The sequence below is a fragment of the Miniopterus natalensis genome, chromosome 19 (genome assembly GCF_054644295.1).
Source record: "Miniopterus natalensis isolate mMinNat1 chromosome 19, mMinNat1.hap1, whole genome shotgun sequence".
NCBI classification, from domain to species: domain Eukaryota; kingdom Metazoa; phylum Chordata; class Mammalia; order Chiroptera; family Miniopteridae; genus Miniopterus; species Miniopterus natalensis.
In genome coordinates, this window is record NC_142099.1 from 25,185,190 (window position 1) to 25,205,217 (window position 20,028).

Sequence of the window (20,028 nt, forward strand, 5' to 3'; positions counted from 1 at the left end):
TTATCGGCTAGGAGCCACACACCGGTAACACTATCCTGCTCATAAGGGCCACTCGCCTGTCTCAACAGACACTGAGCAACACTTTCTTCTAATCTGGGAGCAGCAACACTACTTCAAAAATTCAGTACCTGTGACAGGATGAGATACTTTCAACTTTCATTAAAGTATTACTTGCTTAGGCCCTGGCAGGGCAGCTCAGCTGGTTTAGCATCATCCTGATACGCCAAGGTTGTGAGTTTGATCCCCGCTCAGGGCACGTACAAGAAGCAACCGCTGATGGATAAGTTGATCTACAAATCAATGTTTCTCTCTCTCTCCCCCTCTTTCTCTCTCTCTCAAATCAATAAATAACAATAAAAATTAAAAAAAAAAGATTTGTTTAGCATCTCATTTTGATTAGAATTGAGCTAATTGCCTCTCAGGCCAGTGGCAGTGAACCTCAGTGGCAGTGAACCTCAGCTGCTGGAAGGAGGTGGCTTCATGAAACCCACTGCGAGCCTTCTGAGAGAAGGTGGCAGGCTCAGCCTGGCTGTGGCCCCTCAAGGCCCTTCTCCCTCGCAGCCTGGCGTCCCCGAAGCCTCGATTTCCACTGTCCTGTCCCCAGGAGCTAATGCGGAGTGCGGGGAGACTTCTGCTGAGCCAGGTCTCTCCTCACCTGGTTTCTCTCTTGAAATTGCTGTCATTTTTGTCATCTTAGTGACGTCTTAATGCAGCCTCATCTGCATGGGCTGGTGACAATGGTGCGCTTCTGGTATTCTTCCAAGAGGTCAAATCATATCCAAGGGAGAGAGAAGGCATTCGTACTCTTAAAGAAATACCCACATGCTCGCACATATGAAGCAAATTTTTAAAATTTCATTTTATTTCCCCTTTTTCTCTTTTCCAAGACTTCACTGATTATTTCCTTTTCCAGGTAATGTTTTAAATGAAACTTTGACTAAATTTATGGCTGTGCATAAATATATCAAATTATGATGATATCTATGTTATAAATTAAACATGTAAATACACAGGAAGAAGAATAAAAGATGGAACTCTCTAGAAATAAGTTGCTTTGTTAAAGAGAAGGAGATGTAACTGGCAGGTGGGTTGATGCTATGTACTTGGGATTTCGGAGCCCACCATTGTGAGGGACACTCTTCTCTGAGCTGGGCCTTTAAAAAGTACAAATTGGAGAGGGGCAGTGAGTGGCTAGTTCAAGGTCAAATGGCTAAGGAGCCCTGTGTAATCAAGTGTGTCCTGAAGACAACTGCCCACTAAATTGTGTTTCCCAAATTGTTTCAAACAAGCCAAAGTGTGTGCCATGATTGAAAACACCACATGCGGCCCTGTGATATTGGTAACCCCAGTTCTTTCATCTGTCAGTGCCATGCCACAAGCTGGGAATTAGAATACAAAATAAATATAAGTACTGTTTGGGCCTATGCCAGTTCTTAAACTATTAAGAAGGACCTGTTATGCCTCTCTACTGTAGTCTAAGAAGTATAAATAAACCAATGAATGGGAGAGACAAGCAGTGTGCCAGCTGAGGGAGTGGCCCTAATGGAATTGAGTACCCCAGCCATGGGGCAAGGAGCAACCAAAATAATTGAACTCAATTTAGCTGCTGCTACTCTTCACATATTTTTAAAAATATTTTTATTGATTTTTAGAGAGAGAGGAAGGGAAAGGGAGAGAGAGAAACATCAATAGTCTGCCTCCTGCAGGCCTCTTACTGCAGGCCCCCTTACCAGGGATCGAACCAACAACCCAGCCACATGCCCTGACCTAGAATTGAACTGACAGCCTTTTGGTGCAGGGGACAATGCCCAATGAACTGAGGCAGACCGTCTAGGGCTGTTTATATATTTTTTTATCATCTCCTATTGATTTTTAAACTAGTTACTGCTGGATATCGTCTGCACCAGTAAGACACCCAATAATACTGAAATTAGGAAATGAACTTGACCTCCCTGGTAGAAACACTTTCACTAACTGGGAAAATGTGAACACTCACCTTCCTGGCTGGCAGACCAGAATCTCATTTTTACGGTACAGATTTTTGAGTCACTGTGGAGTATTTGACATTTTTTAGTTTTTGTAATGATGATCTAGGGAAAATAATCTCTCTATATATGTATATACATGTGTATATATACATACATTGAGTTGAATATCAAAATAATTTCAAAATTTTAGATCATGTTATAAGTAATAGGTTCAAAAAATATGAAAATATCAGGTACCAAGGACAACTTGCATACTTTAGGGGCATCCCTAAGTTTTAACTCTGATGTCCTTCATGCCCAGACCTTGCTGGCATCACCACCAGAGAGTTCTGGAAGATCCAAGTTCAATCCAGAAGTGCATTGATGTCCTATTTATATTTTAATACCCGGGAGGTCAAAATCAGGTTTCAGTGACTTGAATCTAAAGAATTGCAGGATGCTACTTACTCAAAGCCTTCCATTAAATAGGTTAAAGATCACAATGACATGACTGTCATTTATGCCTTTATATGAAGACATGGACACTTTAGAGGCTTCAGGATCTATTCTTCCCATGCAAAACAATCATATGTCATCTTCTAAGTGTTGAAAGGACCCTGAGAAGGGGTCATCGGACACAACGCAGCCTCTACCCCGACTTTACCTACAGAGCCACCTGCTTATATTATCCATTTCAGAAATACACCATTGTCATCAGACAAGCAAAGCAAAAGCAGTGGATATTTTTAATGACGTTTTTATTTAGACCAGCCTGGGTTTCGCTATGGGAAAATGTTATTGTCCCCCTTATTTAAGGAGGAGGAAGCTGTGACTTGAGTTCCAAAATGGCAATCACCCCTTGAACTGCCACCTGCAGGCTGGTGACCGCCACCCAAACCCAGTGCTGCTTGGGCTTCCTGATCCGTGTCCTGGTTATTGTTCTCAGCTTCTGAGAAGAGTGAGGGCAGAGAGGTGAAGGTTTTATTCCAATTCTGGGGAAAGGCATGCATCGTGAGAAACAATAATCTCATTGTTATTTTTACCTTTTTGTTTATAAAATGGTTATATTCTGTGTTATGTATGTCTGTGGCAATTTTTTTTTTAAATGTAAGTAACAGGATTTAAGCGAGTTAGAATACTTAATATGGGTTTTGAACTCCTGCCAGGAGTAGGCTCCAAAGCCAGTTCTTCCTATTTGCATTGTTGCATTTATCCATTTCCAAACATTAGAAGATCCATCTATCAGATTCTGTGTAAATCCTGCACACAGATAATTTGTAAAAAAGCTTTCTTCCAAAATGTTCTGCGGTTTTTCTAATCTTGTCGCTTTTCTAATTTTCTAATCACATAACCTTGAAGTCGAAAGACACAGCCTGTGATAATCTGTGTACACGGTCTTCATTATTATCACAGACATTTCTGGGGGGAAAAAAAAACACGAAAAGAAAACACACACTCGAAAAAAAAAAAACACCTTTCCGTCCCCCACACATTCAAAGCTGCCTTTAAAGTCCTACTTTAGTCACAGTTCAATCAGATCCACATTAGTCCTACTCATCAGACAGAAAAGTGTTCATGAGCATAAGGGGGATATTGACTTTAAAAATTTACTGGCGAGGCGTTCAGAGCCTGCAGGAATGTCAAAACTCCAACCTGCATTTTGATGTTTTTGCCTCCGGTTAGTCTTGACTGACATGCTTGGAGCACTTTGGTCTGTGCTCTGGCACCCATTAACTGTCCTTGACTCAATGTTATCCAGGCCGTTATGGGCAGCTCGGTGCCTAATGGTTTCAGTGGATTAGATGCCCCAAGGTGTAAGGAAACTCACGCCCCGTTTTAAGGGATCACATTGGCTATTCTTGGCTTCATTATGGGGGGCATTGTTTGATCCGAAATAATGAGGGCCTGTTAATTATTATTCTGATAATTGGGCCTCATGTGGGAGCATGGCAGAGCGCGAGGTGTTTTAAAAGGAAGCAAGTTTGGAAAAGGGAGAAAGCAATGTCAAGGTTGAGGTGTCTTTGAGAGGAGTTTGTTTATATGCAAAGTGTTTTCACCTAAGTGGGGACGTGGGGCTGGATGCAGGAGAAAGGAGGAGGCTGGGGCGGGCGTCGGTCTGTACTTACTTCAGCTACGGCGGGTTACAAAATTACCACCTTGGGAAACCCTCCTAAAAGGCTCCCCAGTCCCACGGCTGAGCCTGTAATTCGTAGGAAGACACTGGGAGTTGGTTTCCCTCGGAGGACAGAGACATCATACGGAGAGCCGTTGTCCTGGTTGAGTCCCGTGGGTTCTCTGGGGGAAACTGTGAATTTTGTTTCTTTATGTGCTGCTGTGTCTCCTATTTTTTCTATCTATAAAATGACAACCAAGTCCTTTAAGGGCATCATGTTAAGACTGCTGCCTGGTCAGACAGAAAGGGTGGCTGTCTGTCCAGGAGGCACAAATGTCAGGAGTGCCTGGGGTGGCAGGGAGCAGGTGACCTCTGTGTGGAAGGAGGTGGTGGTTGAGGGGGGCGGCATTTCCTTGAGTAACTCAGTCCCAAATGAACCTCTGAGATGCTAGGAAAATTCTGCTTTTTCAGACTATCCATTAAGATAAAAGGACTGCTTTATGGTGTGAAATCTGGACTTGGTCTCTTTCTCCTTGGTGAATGCTGTCATAGCGTTCACATTCCTTTTTAATTAAATTTTTGCCGTTCATGTAATTGTGGGAGAGAAAATTCCAGAATCAGTGAGTCCCCACAATATTGTCTCTTTCTTGGAATCCAAATAAGGGCCCACCATGTCTCTATCCACTGGAAGGAAGGGTTGGGTTTAAACAAATGTCTCCATTTGAAAGGAGAAGGGAGAGTTTGGGGGAAGGTAAACTTGCATTTGAAGCTTTAACCTGGGTTTTTGTCAGACTTACATATACTTCAGGTGGAGCTGGCCAGCTGAGATGAGAGCTGGCCTGCCTATAGACCAGGTGACAGTGACCGACAGGAAGAGAAGAAACAGAGAGAAGGACCATACTCGTTTTGAGTTCCAGTGCTATGTTCACATGACTTTGCTTGGTTCTAAATCTCACTCTTCCAATTAAACTGGAGAGACTATCAAAAGTGCGTGTTCAAAACGGTTACATAGCCTGGAGTTTTGGACTTGCCTGAGCCTTCTTCATACAGCTCTGTGATTCTCTTTTGTATGTGTGAATGTTCTTTGAGATGCACCATGGGAGGTGGAGCAGGAGGAAAGGGTGGGAGGGCCAGAGCACAGTGTCGAGGATTGAAGAGTTAGTGGCCAAAACAGGTGATCTTGCCTGTGATCTCTCAACTGTTCCTAACAGCTTCAATGCATCTCATAGGTTCATCAAAATGACACTGCACTTCCCTAGAACATGGCATACTAAGTGCAGAGTTGTTAGAGAGCATAGCCATCTTAGCCCCTGTGCACAGGGGAGAATTAAAGTCTCAGTTGGCCAACAGGCAAGTGGAGACCTAGACCCCACTTGACCACTCATTCATTAGGTGACCTTGAGCTTAACTAACTATTCTTGATAGTCTGATTCCTCATCTGAGAAACTCAGGTATATGCCTGCCTTCAAACCTGAAAGAGATATTATGGAGCTAGAGGAAGGTTATAATCATAAAGCAATGTGTAAAAGTGAAATAAGGTAATATTATTTCCAAATAAATTAGGACAGTAGGGATCCCTAACACTACCCTACCTCCCATCTTGCTGCTTTTGCATTCTTACCTTTTCATTACCGAGTGGATCAGCATCCTATTGAAATTTCCATAAAAATATAAGAAGTTTCTCCCGTTGGAATAGACTAATGACTCTTTGGAAATAGTACCCAGCACAGTGACCTACATGCAAATATTTGTTGGAAATACTAGTTTTTTAGCACAGAATATGTCTTTCCTGCTTAAGATCTTGCCCTTGCAGGTAAAGAACATAAGGCTGACGACTCCAACTTCTCTTCAAACAAGAGTCTATAAAAGTTTTTAAAACTTTTTTTCTGTTTCTTTATCTTTTCATCCTACATCATTTCTTGGATTTCAAGTTCTGGCTTTCATTTAGCCGTTTTCTTTTTATCTGTCCTGGAAAAGCTGCTTCATGCTTCTATGAGGGACAATGAACCATGTCTTCCTGGGATTATTAAATAGGCGTGACATTATCCTATCCAGATCCTTGCATTTTATAGATTTACTACCATGGTACTCCAAGGCCTTGACTTTCGCAACTAAAGGGTCCTAGTCCTTTAGTCTGTTTTTATACAGAAGTCTCCCTTTCCCCTTTGCCTGGAGTTAGCCAGCTGCTACTTTTATAAGATGTTTTACCACCTTACAATTATTACAAACGGCCATCTCTCTGGAGAGCTCACAATTTGCTAAATCAGATAGACGATGTGTCATCAAGAGTGATGGGTCAGAGACACTCCTGGTTGAAGATACTGTCGAAGAGAAGAAACAAAACTTTGTTTATCCCCAGAGCTCCCCTATTTCAAATAGAAAATCTTCCTCAGCCTTACCAGGTTACAGCGATGTCACCTATGTCTTGACATTCACTAGGGCAAGCGATTGCCAAGGTCTTTGGTGCCTTAGAACTTGCACAAAGAGTTCCACTTCAGTGATGGTGACTCAGAAGCCAACCTTCACAGCTGCTGCTCTGTTCTCCGGATGGCAGGGTGCCTGTGTTTCGTGGATGAGCCCTGGATAGTGAGTATATGGCAAACATATATTCTCCCTCTCTTTCTCCCTCCCTCCCTCCCTCTCAAAATAGTGATGGCGTGGACTCCTTCCTTTCCTTTTTAGCTGAGGTTACACATTGAAGATTCTTCTAAACTTAGCATTTCCTATTGCACACAAAATATTTATAATTCAAAGAGTGTGCCCTTTTCCCACTGCTTTCCCTTAAGAAAAGGACTTTGTCTTCCATTTCCCAATGCTTTGCTCACTAATGATGATAAAGAGAAATTCATAAATACCATTGATTATGGGCCCTGTTAAGATAAAGATCACTCAACTGATCAAGTGACCCTAGGATAAGTTATAAGCTGAAGTCAGTATTTTATGGTTAGGCATTTGAGCTGAATAGGAATTCAGGATAAACCAATTTGGACTGTCGTTTGTAACCTCTTGACCACCCTTCCCCACCTCCCTTCATCATTCATTATTATGTAAATTATCTGTGGTGACTTTGGAACCCTGGGCCCATTCACCCCCTTCTAGGAACATTTCTCTCTCCTCTGCTTGGTGTCATAAGGAAAAGTGATCAGGCTGGTTGCTGAAGAAGGAACCCATTTCAGAGCTTTTAGGTTATTATGCTTTGGATGATCCATGCCATCAAGTTCCTCTCACATTACAGATAATTAAAAGCTGTTAATTTAAGAGAAAATAATTATTTTATGACCTTGAACAAAGACAATTTCATTTAATAGTCACAGATAACAAAAGCGACTTGTTCAAGAGTTTCCAGTAGGAAATGGTGTGGGAGGCTCATGTGGATGGCACGAGGCACACTTTTGAGGACATTATCACGAATTCTTTCCTCATTTCTCTTGTCACTGCTTTTTTCTCACTCTTCTGGTCTTAGCAAAGGAATCGGTCACACTGCACTATCAAATAGACATGACTTTATCATTTTTATGGGAAGCACTTTCATCCCATCACCTGGGTCAGGATGGTTTTCTAGAGCTTCCGTGATTTGTGAACAAATTTGTCCAAGATTACAAAGGGCTGGACAGGCACAGTGTGCTGTGTGCTCACATGGTGACATAGTTCCCAGTCAAGACAGATCACCTGAGTTAATAGCTGTTAAACCAGGCAAATGGTTTTTGGTTCAGTTTGAGTGTCCTTGGCATTTCATGAAACAGCTCAGGCTTACTTCTCTGGAATTCTATAACGCCGAACTCTCTCAGAGGCTGTGCCTACATGCACAAATGTTTTCATTAATTCAACAAATATTTCACAACAGATTAGAATGGGCCAGGCATCATCCTGGGTGCTGGAGATGGGCAGCTGAACAATATAGACATAGTCCCCTTTTGGCTGTTAGACTACAGACAGGAAGAAAGACATAATAATTGGTGTGCAACAGAAGACAAAAATCCACAACTGCCATCTACTACATTAAAAACTTCTTTTCTCAAGTCAATTAGTTCAACTGAATTCTACTTTTTTCTCTTCATTATTTATTTTACCTCCCACTCCCTTGTAGCTTCTCACTCGGTGAGGGCCAAGTGACTGTCCCAAAAGAGGCGGGTCAAGTCTGAGGCTCCCAGACTTCTCTAGGGAGGTGCTGTCAGCTCTGCTGCTTTCTTCCCTCCACCTCCAAAAAGTTATTTGAGATAGAAAAAGTTTCAACATTACCTCCCGAAAGGAAATATTTGTGTCTGTCTGTCTATACAGTCATGCACCCTCTTAATAATGGGGAGACGCTCTGAGGAATGCATCGTTGGGCAATCTTGCCACTGTGCGAATATCATAGTGTGTCCTTACACAAACCCAGATGGCATGGCCTACTACTGTGACTGTATGTGCTATACTTTTATACGGCTGGCGGCGGAGTAGGTTTGTTTACACCCGCATCACTACAAACACTTGAGCAATGCATTGCTAGGACATTACGATGGCTGTGCTGTCCCGTCACTGAGTGGTAGAATCTTCCAACTCCGGTATAATTTTATGGGACTGCTGTTGTGTGTGTGGTCCGTCATTGAGGATGGAAATCCTAAAGATTGTGCTTGCAGCCCTGTTTTCCAAATTTATGTACCTCAATCATCCAACCAAGGCCAAAGTGCCCACATCCCCAAATTCAGAAGGTTCTTTAGCAGATTAGTTAGGAGCCAGACCCAGGGATGTAAGAGAGAGTTTGTAGCTTGGGCCATCTGTGTGGTGTCACATGAGTGACCAGCATCACCCTCTCCAGAGTATTTGTCACCATTTGGCATGATGAACTCCAAGTTTCCTGTAGTTCTCATTTCCATCACAGCTGCTGCATGGCTCTGATAAGTGTGTTGTGCGCAGGGGTGTGGGAAGGGAGTCAGGCAGAGGAATGGAATTTCTGTGGCTTTGGTTTTGGTTTGCTTTGCTATTTTCAAACTCGGAAGAAGTGCACAATAGGAAATAGGTCAATTTTAGCAGAACTTTCCAGGAGACTTAGAAGACTTTGACATTCATCTAAGTAGATGATAAACAATTGTTTCTAACATAATTAGCCAGCATGGCTGGTTGATAAATGAAATCTTTAGCATAGATTTACTGCACCCTGCAAGAACAGAAACCATTTCTCTTTTGCTAAGAAGCCTTTTGTCCCTGTTTACAACTAGCACGGTCCCTTTCTGTAGCATCTGTAGCATCAAGTCAGGGTAAATTGGTGGCCACTACACATCATTTCCATATCCCGAGTCAAGACAATGGTTTCAGGATCCCTAAAGTTTTGCTAAGTCATTCAATTCAAGAAGAAAATAAAAACCAATCTTTTTACAGAATGGACCATTTGCTCAGTAGCCCCTTATAAACAGCCCTTGTGTGTTCCGCTGTGCCACCTAGGATGACTGAATGCAGAACTGTGACGCATTCACACCATGTCTTCAGTCCCCTCCTGTTTCTCCTTCCTAAGCCCAGTTCCCTTCCACTGGCCTCCTCTCTGTCATCATTTGTCTAGTCTCTTGACTGTACAAAGACCACCCCTGCCCTACAGCTCGATTTAACACTTCTCCCCTTTTCCCCCCTTTTCTTCCTCCCTCTTTTAATTGAAAATATTTTCTTGGCCCCAAATTCGTTGGTCTCAGTCCTTAGAGAATGATCCAGATTTCTTGCATTGCCTATCCACCGAGACTCAACCTCAGGCTAGTAGATTTGTTCCCTCCATAATAATAAGTAAGAGCTTCAGTTTTATTAAGCACCTACTACATGGCAGGCAGTGTGTTGATGGCTTTACATTTTTTGTGTCATTCAAATCTCAAAACACAGAATGAGGTATTATACTCATTTTACAGATAAGAAAGCTAAATCTGAGTAATTTATCCAAGCTCACATGTCTAGGAAGTGACAAAACTATGTTATAAACTCATGGATGATCTGAAGAACATTGTCAAGACTTGAAACTGCTAGATCAGGTCCTGAAGTTACATACATAATATGCATCCCTACCCATGGCCGACTTTGCTGATCATTCATGATAAGTTTACTGCTGAGCCCAGAATCTTCCTTGATCTAGCCTTTCAGGCCACCATTAATACTTGATTAGAGTTGGCACGGAGACAAAACTGCTTGTCATCACTGCATTGTTTTGTGTCCTCAAAATGGTACTGATCTGGAAGGCCAGAGATCTCATGATTTTGTTTGGGGCTTATTGTCTCGTTTTATAGTTATCATAGTCTCAATATTTCAGAGACAGACCTACTAACAGCTCTGAAGATGCTCTTCATTTTCAGACTTACCCTCCGTTTCTATTTGGAAGATCTGTGAGGTGTCCAGGAGCCATCCTCTTCAGCTGTAACTAGACCACCCAGGGTCCATGGGTTGAAACTCCAGGCTATTTGGTAATCATACATATGGCTAATTTAACATAACAACCTTCGTAAAAAGAGCTATAACGCATGGGATTTTTGATGCCACACCTGACAATGCTACATAATAAAGTAGCAAGTTTGTGCTGCTAGATCATAAAAGAGAAACAGATGGTCAAATATATTTGACTGGTTTCAAGGAGGTGGCATATCAGATCAAGCCACAGATGAACTGTTTTGCAGTTGATAACATCTAAATGAACGGCTTCACTTTTTTCATATTTTTTACTTCCACAAAGTATGTCAGGGATTGGCAATTATTTCCTCCATGCTTAGTATCTCAAGGCCCTGAGGGGCTGGGGTAGAAGGAGGGTGAAAGAAACCCATCACTAATGGGTGCAGAAAGTTTACGAGGAGCTGTGCTGACCTCGGGTGTGGAACCTATGGGAAGAAGGAAACGAGGCCATAGCAAGAATTTGCATGACTGTGACTTGCATCTTTGGAAGCCACAGCTCAGCCTCTCCCAGTTATCACCCTCCAGGTTTCACCTATGGGTCTGCCCGGAGGTAGGAGCACTGTTCAGGGCTTCCATCACTAAGTCTCAGTCCAGCGCTGCCACATTCTTGCTGTGCAACCTTAGACAAGTGACATAACTCCTCTGATTCTCAGAAGTTTCATCTGATTCTCAACCCTCTTTGGAAATCAGAATCACCCAGAGAACTTATTAAACTACAAGAGCCCACGGCCCACCCTTGGCATTTTGGATTCAGATGATGTGGGAAGGAGCTGAGCGGGGTATCAGGATTTTTACAAAGGTCTTCCGGAGAGAATCAAAACCACTGGAGTGGATGATCTTAAGGTCCCTTGTGGCTCTGGCCAATTTCATGTCTCTGAGGTCCCAAGCAGATAGCAGAATTAATCAGTGGGCTAACTGTGATGGACCCAGCTTTAACGCGTACACTGGGGGGCCTGTTAGGTCCTGAGGGTTTGATTGGGAAGCTCAGAGATGCCAGCGCTTAGGAAAGAGCAGGACATGGAGTGACCTCCTCCTTGGTAAGACTTTGCAAGGCTGATCCGGCTGTCAGCATCAAGTGGCTGCTCAAAGTGTTAGGAAGTCGGAGAAAGTGAGCTGTTCGTTAGCCGAGCAGCTGTGCTGGCAGAGCTCGGTCCAGCCCTTTCCACGACAGCAGAGCTCCCTCTGCTACCTGGGCTAGCGAAGCCTCCTTGTGGCCTGAGGTTTTTAACTCCCCACCAGCCCTCAACGACAAGGACCTTCTCAAGGAAAACTCCACAATGGCATTCCAAGGGAACAATGGAGCTGGACTGGATTTGTCTAATTCTGAAATCAAGGTCACTAGAAAGTGCTACAGCTCTTATTTGTGTGGTTTGGGGTTTTGTTGTGTGTTTTTTTTGGTTTTTTTTTTTTGGCAACATCTTTCTTTCCACTTGATGGTCCTGTCATCCCCATAACTGTGTACGCTACTGATCCTGCCCGTATTCAAAGCTGTTATTAAGTGGAGTCTTTTAGATTTTAGAGAAATGATAATGGTTCCAAAGATGACAGAAAGTGGCAGCTGGTGACAAAAAAAACCCTTGATAAGACGACAACAGTAAATCAAACTACCGCCACTTTTTCGTTTCATGTTTGTTAATACCACCTCGCCTTTTGAAGTTTAAAGCAAGGTTCAAAAAAGCCAGGTGCTGAATCATAATATTAAAGCAAGTAAGGAGCTCCATGAAAGCCAGGAGATCTGAGGGGGGAAAGCAACAAACACAGCTTTCAACTGCCTTTTGTCGGCCTTTCTGCAGATGTCACCAGTGGTTATCCCAGCAGAGGGTTCGGCTTGTAGCAGCGCCTCTGGCTGATTCCCGCGCTGCGTTTCAAGTGTCAATCAAAAAGGAAGGACGCAGCTTAGGTCCTGGTCATTGTCCTGTGAAAAGAGCCAAGCATTTAACATTGATTTAGCTCCCTCAATATACAAAGATAGAGCCAGCTTTGTGCATCGAAAAGGGCCTTTGGCAAGGTTGCTTGTAGAGCAATTCCGTCGCATCGGATGCGCCTTGGTTAAGCTGTCACACTGCGGTGTCTGGAGCCCTCTGAAAAGTTATTCAGGACTGAGTGAGCAAATTAAAAAGAAATAGCACATCTCCCGCAAGAGCGGTGCCGGCGGTGGAAAGGGGGTGGCGGAAAAGGCCTGTTCGCATCTCTTGGTCTTGAAAACAGTTTCTAAATATCCAGTGGTTTTGAAATGGGGAGTTAGGGTAAGAGCGAGAGGAAGGCAGCCGAGCCCCCGGGAACACTGAGTGCGGGTCTTGGGCCACTTGCCGCTGGCCCAGTTCAAGAGCTGAGATTGATGCTCCCTGAACGTCCACCTACCCTCCTTCATTTCCCAGCTTCCTTCGCAGTTGGATGGGGGTCACAGGACATTAAAAGGGAAGGAAGGAAAAATACCGTGAATCCACAGACAAGCCCTAGCCAATGTCCTTATAACGTGTGACTTTGTTTACCCTGACTGGGTGTGTCAGCTCTGAGCACTGGGGCTCATAGAGGGTGAGGGAGACCTGTTCAGAGATAAGAGTCATCTACACATTGAGTGTATTAGAGATTTAAGGGGCCCTTTGGGTCTTTCCATCCCAAAGACTATTGTCTTCTTCCAGCTGCTCAGTTACTGTGCCAGGGCACTCAGGGTCCCAGGGTAATGCAAGTCTGATTGAACCACATCTCTGGCCTTTGGTTACAATTTCTCATCCCTCCATTATGTTCCTGAAATTGGGATTTTTAGAGGTAATTGAGTGATATCCCTCCTCCCTCTCCTCCACACTCCTTCCTCAGACGTTGTGAGTGAGGCCTCTGAGATCCCAAGGAAGGGTGGATCAAGAACAGAATAGAGGTCACCACTCTCTTGACCGCTCCAAGCACCCAAACCAGACATTGGGGTGCTTGGGAAAGTGCCCGGAGTCTCCAGAATCCTGGATAAGGTGCTGAGGCTCATGCAGAAAGAGTTGGGCAGCCCCACCTGGATGCTCTCGCTGTGGGGATCTCAGATACTACAAACTGAATCGGACCCCGGGGTCTTTCCCTCAGGGCAATGACTCCTTTTGTCAGAAGACACCAAGCCACCGCAAAAGAACCATAGATGCTTCTTGGCTTTCTCATGGTTGGCCCACCCTCAGTCCACCACTTCTGTCTGAGCCTTGCTTCCCAGAGCTCCCTGGTGGCTGCTGGCAGCACGCACCTCGCTCGGTGCCTCGGGCATGTGTGGGCCTTGTGCCCCATTTATTCATGGACAACCGGAAGCTTGTGTTTACCTGTCACCCAAAAAACCAGAGGAAAGTGAAACAAATTAGAAAAGAATCAGATCGCGTAGTCACATAAATTCAAAAGAAGCAAAATCTTCCTCTAGCATGCTGATTGGACCCGATCTTTAGTGTCCACTAAAGGAAATGTTCCCGGGGGTGGAGAAGCAGGATGCGAAGAGAAGCAGAAAAGGGGGCATTTCAGTCCAAGCCTGTGTACGCTGTGTCCACCTCTGCCCAGGACCTGGCTTTGCTCCCATTTGATTTATTGCAATTCATCAGAGCAGTCAAAATTGGTATGAAAATCTGCATTCCACCTGGTCTGGAATAAACTAGCCACCAGGGAGATGGGCAGATCAAATACTTTCATTCTGGTTCCATTTGGCCTTTGCTATATCAATAGCAGAGACAGACATGTTATTGGGGCAATTCTCTTGATAATTCATCAATGACGTCTTCTAGTTTCCACCTCTGAAAATCAACTAGCAATGAAGAGGCCGCCTTGGGCTCCCAAGGAGGCAGCGGTGGTGCAGTGTCACAGGAGCGACAGTGGGTTCAGACTGCTGGGAGCAGCCCTGGCTCCAGTGCCCGCGAGCTGAGTGGCCAAGGGCAGTCCTTCCCCTGCACACATCAGCTTCCTCACTGCAGAGGAAAGATGCAGTCGTGATAGCACCTGCCTCGGTGCTGTTGAGGATTATGTACAGTAACTTCCATAAAGCACTCGGAACTGCCCGGCACATACCAAGCGGTCATGGACATGGCTCTTACCATTATTCTACGTTCGCTTATTGTAAAAATACTCACTTCTCCATGGACAGTGACTTCATTTGGGAGATTAAGGAGAGCAATTAACACATGGCCAAAAATGTAAAGCAGGTTTGCTGTATAAAATGTGGGAGGTGTGGAAGATCGGAGAAGAAATTAAAACATGCAATTCACCTATAATCGCATTGCCCGGAGATAACTCATGTTAATATTTGGGCATATATTATTTGAGCGAGATATATGATAACTATGTATACATAGAGAGATAAGTTATTATGTAAATATCTACATTTATATTTATAAATGGTTTTATTTTGTAAAATACATATACTTATGTATTGTTTATTAGGACCTGCCCTTGTCATTTCAGGAAAGAGGGAGCATTGTGAATCCTCTCCCATGCCCCCATGGCTAGCTTCTCACTCCCTTCCTTCAGGTGTCTGCTTAGATGTCCCCCTCACATAGACCTTCTCTGGCTACCCCAAATAAAATATGTGCCCCCAGCCCTCTTTATTTTATAAGAGGTGCTTCTGTGTGTGTGCCATCTTTACTTATAATGAAGGCCTCAGTCACCCAGCACCTCCCACTCCCAGTACAGCGTTCTCTCGGCCCTTGCTCACTATGAATCTGTGGCATGAATGCATATTCAACCCCAACTTCTTTCTCCACTGCTCACCCCTTTCTAGTAACTTTGAAACAGGCCTCTTTAGTCATCAATTAATGTGCTCTGAGGAAATGCAAATGTATGTAAATCTTTTCCTAAACGAACCATAAAAGAGAAGGTAAACACAGCAAAGAAAGCCTCATGGAAGAGTTGACAGTTGTTTTTCTTCAAACCGCACAAGTGATTCTTTGGTGCCTGCAGTTTTAGAGTTCATTATACAAGGTATATGACTCCCTTACCTATGAGGAGGAAGGCACTTTGTTTACACTTCTGTTTCACCACTCGTTTGTGTCTACCCAGCACTTCTAATGTTCTGTTCACCTGTGTTTTCTACCATTAGAATGCAGGTTCTCAGGGCAGGGCCCCAGGGAGCAGTTCTGGGTCTTTCCCCAGCATCGGTACAGGGCCTCACTTTTGGAAAAAGCTGAGCCAAAGGGCGTGTGCAGGAGGGAACCATGTCAGCCCTTCCCTTTTTATTCTGAAATCATGCTGAATCGAGATTGCACTGAGGACTGGGGACTGACTGCGAGTTTGCATTTTGGCCGTCAGGATTTAATTCCCTGACCAGTGGCAGTTGGCTTCCCTCTAATCCCAAACCCTCTTCTCTCCAAATAGAAAAGAGCCACCACTGTAACCAATTTACCAGAGCCACAGATATGAAATATTAATTATGATTTTTACTCTGATGACGAAAGGCCCATGAGTTGTTTCTATGAGATGAGGTCTTGACATCACTTCCACAGGGCACGGTGAGCTGGAGGGAGAGGGGTTGGAAAGCCAAGCTGTGTGTGTGGAGGAAGAGCATGCAAGTAAAGGAGATACAAAGCGAGAGAAACGGGAGAAAACCATCTACCTCCTGACAAGAACAGAGTGAGCAGCTGCTCAGAAAGCTTTGCCCAAGAAATGGGCTTAGAGCGTTATCCTGGAAGGTTGGTGTGATGGCTGGCTTTATGTGTCAACCTGGCTAAGCTATCGTACCCAGTTATTTAATGAAATGTCAATATAAATGTTGCTGAGAGGTATTTTTTAAAGGGGTTAACATTTGCAATCAGCTGACTTGACCTCAAGGAAATTACCCTCAATGATGTGGGTGGGCCTCATTCAATCAGTTGAAGGCTTTAAGAGCAAACACTGAGATTTTCTAGAGGAGAAATTCTACTCATGACTTGCAGAGTCAACTCCTGTTTGAGCTTCCAGCCCGCCTCAGGGATTTTGGACAATTGTGTGAGACAAGTCCTTAAAATAATTCCTATGGGTTCTGTTTCTCGAGAGAATCCTGACTGATACAGCTGGGAAGTAGCGTCTGCTCAGAAGAGGGAGAGTTGGTTGGGGACAGTGTGCTAAGGACAAAGGGGAAGGGATTCAAAGACATTCCTGTTGCTACTGCCCAAAATGACGAACACGTCAAGCCAAGGAGAGTAACTGGGATGCACTGTCAATAAAGAAGAGAGCCTTTGCCTCGGGAACCAGAGTGGCTGACAGCCATCACTTTGACCGTGGTGGGTGTCCATGTAGAGGGAAGAGTGACCGATCGTGCTTGCTAGCATTTGCTTCACACTTCCCAAAGCTGTCCCCATTTCCTCGTTTGGTTCCCACACCAGCCCTGCACGTTGGCAAGGACAAGGTTGAATATGCCCATGTCACAGATCGGGGAAAAAAGAGCCACTAGGTACCCCAAGGCTGGGGACGCACGGGTGCCTTAAAGAGAGGGAATGGTGTTTCAAGCGCAGGCAAGCTGAGGCGAATCAGGAGGCTGGGCCAGCCTCTCCTGCATCCACCTGGCACTGAGACGGCCTCCCGCACCAATAAAAGACGTGCTGCACGTTAGAAATTGTCTACTTGCGAAAGGTCCCGGAGAGAGGCCCTGTGGATGAGGCGACGTCTCCCAGGAGAGTCGAAGGGGAAAGGCTTTGGAGGACAGACTCTTTTCCAGGGGACGATGAGTGGTGGCACCATGGGCAAAAACAGCTGGGGAGCCATCTGTCCGGGAGAAGCCTGCGGCCGGTTTCACTGCTCCCCTCCCGCATTGTGAGAGGCCTGGCCGCGGACGGGAGGCGGCTTACAGCAGAGGGAACAGAAGGAAACCAGTTGGCACTTGTATAACCTTGGCCTCATTAGCATCCAAGCAAAGCCCACTGCGCTATTGACTTCCAGTAAATATTCACCCACCAGGACGATTCCCCCGCCCCGCCCAGGGGTGTTCAGACACCAGACAGGGCTCCCGGCCCCTCCATCCCGGGCCTTTGTCACCAGGGAGCCGCTCCTCCCCGCCCACCATCCCCAGCTCAGAAAATTGCATCTTCCTTCCAGGAGGGGACCGGACCGGACCGTGGGGGAAGGAAGGAAACCTCCGCGGTCAACTCCCTGAAAGTCTCCCATTCTCTCGCTCCAAAGGGCCAAACAAATAAACCTTAGAAAGGCGGTTCAGCAAGTGAAGTGTACACAATTCTATTTTCCAACTGCTTTGAAAACTTTTATTTCTGTACAGCAAATGACACATTATCTTTCCGGAGGTCAAGGAATAATGCATTCAGATTGTTGCGACATTGCGAGAGTTAATGTTTCTATTTGCCATTGTGTCCTGTGCAAAGAAAGGCGGCCGGTCGCCTGGGGTTAGCACAGCACAACACGGAGATGGTGGAATCCGCCAGAAGTGTTTTGATGGTTGGACACTATTGTGCAGACGGCCCCTTCCCGGCCAGCGCTGCGCGATGGGCCCCCGAGTGCTAAGGAGATAAGCAATACTGTCCTTGGAGTGTCAGAGGTAGGACTCTCCGAAGCTGCATTTATAATTTCCTCGAACTTAAGGACTTCGATTTGTTAATTGCAATTGAAACAGGTAATTCAATAAACATGTCACTCTGATATAATAATTGCCAAGGAAATTGAACCCAAGGAAACACCATAAATTGCAATTTACATTTATTAGAGTACTTGGGGCTGCTAATGTTTTCTCATCAAGAAAGCCCCCAGGTATCTTTCCTTCAGCCTCTCGAACGTTCCTCCTCATTCATGCTGCCCTTTTCAGCAATACCTTCGCCTCTTCTTAGATTTTCAGTCAGTGCCTGTGGCCCCTCTTAAAAGCATTGCAAAGTGTTTATTATATTAATTGTCTGGTGAAAACTTCATACTGTAAACCTCAGCTCAACTCTTCATTGTCAAATGTCAGCTTCCTCCCGTTCCACCTAGAACGTTTTCTTTGCTTTTGTAGGTTTAAATGATAAAATGGCGCTTTGTCTATTTAAAGGGCCGTGTGATTATCAGTTGCTGTTATTGGGATTGTACACATTTTCTTAAAAGGAAACAATCTTTACAAGGGCTGTATTGTAACACCACTGAACTAAGTCCAGGACTTAGAGAAGAACAGTACAGGAATTCACCTTACCCCCCTCAGGAGGAGTTGTTTGGAACATCTGGATTATTATTATCGTTATTATTTCGGATTGGTGACAGGCAGGGAAACAGTTCACCTCCTAACGCTGCAGAATGCACGGCCTGCTCACTTCTTAGCCCACCCCCACAATCGCTCTGGATTCTGATCCATTGTCACAACCACCGCTCCCCTTCTTCCTCTCACCTACCTGGTTTTATTTCTAGGAAACATCTGGTGTGAGACTGACCCAAGACAGGAGACCACTCGCAACTCGATTCGTGTGTTCCTGGGGAAAAAAAAACAGGTGAGATCCCATCAGAACTCAGCCATGTCTTCATTCCCAGGAATCCCAGGAGCCGATGGCAAGCCCTAGATTCAATTACGGGAGAAAAGCATGGGGGGGGGGTGAGAGGGAGAGAGACGAAGCAACAGAAAAAAAGGGGGAGTGAATGAAAGAAAGGGAGAGAAGCGCGGGGAGGAAAACCAGGGGAGATAACCACACGCCTCCTGGACAAAGTCTACGGCGTAGGGTTAAGTGTGTGTGTGATGGATGAGGGCGTGAGATACGAAGCATGTGTCCATTATGACTGTAACTATATGAAATCTCTGTGTGTGAAGACAGACGATGGGAATAGAACTTACCAAAATGAAAATAGGTATATGTTAGGTTGTCAGGGTCATAAGTATTATTTTCTTCCTTTTCTAGACTTTCAACTATGCACCGTCTTCATAGCAGAAAAGTGGAAGATGAAATAGGTGTTAAGAAGGGGGGTGTCGAGGCACAAACACAGCTGCCCCTTGCAAGCCCCTCCAGCCCCTGGCCCCAGCCTGTGCTGTGTCCAAGTCCATGGCCTGGGAGCAGGGAAAGGCCGGCTGAAGCGCTGCCCTCAGGGCGTGTCTCCTGCCGGCTTCCATCAGGGCCCCCAAGTTCTGAAGGGTGAGCTGGGGAAAGGCTGGAAGCCGGTGAGGAGCTTCTGTAGGGATGTGCGATCCCAAAGGGCCTGCTTAGAATGCCTTGTAAGCGAGTATGGCAGGAACAGCCCATGGCAGCTCTTGGGCGACTCTTCCTGGATGTTTGAGTTCAACGTCTTTTCACTGACACTTTTTCTCATTATTTTCTCTCTCTCTATTAATATACAGGCGTCCCCCAGGGCAGCACATACATTGGCATCGGTACCGCACAAAGGCAGCACGTCCGGCCCTGCAAAAGGGTGACTCGAAGAACCAAGTGTCCGGAGGACAATGTAATCGGGCTCTGAAGTCACCCCAACTTGAGTTGTCTTCCCGGTTTGGCAACTGAGCTGAGCCTGCTGGGCCTCAGTCATGCCCATGGCTGACTGAGGGTAATTTAGCTGGCTTCAGCGGGTTGCTATGAGGAGGAGGGTCTGGGGTTTGTAACATGTGCGACATGCTTTGAGCGGCTTAAATACTCCCCAGGTGTTCCCACTTCCTTCCGAACTGAGGAG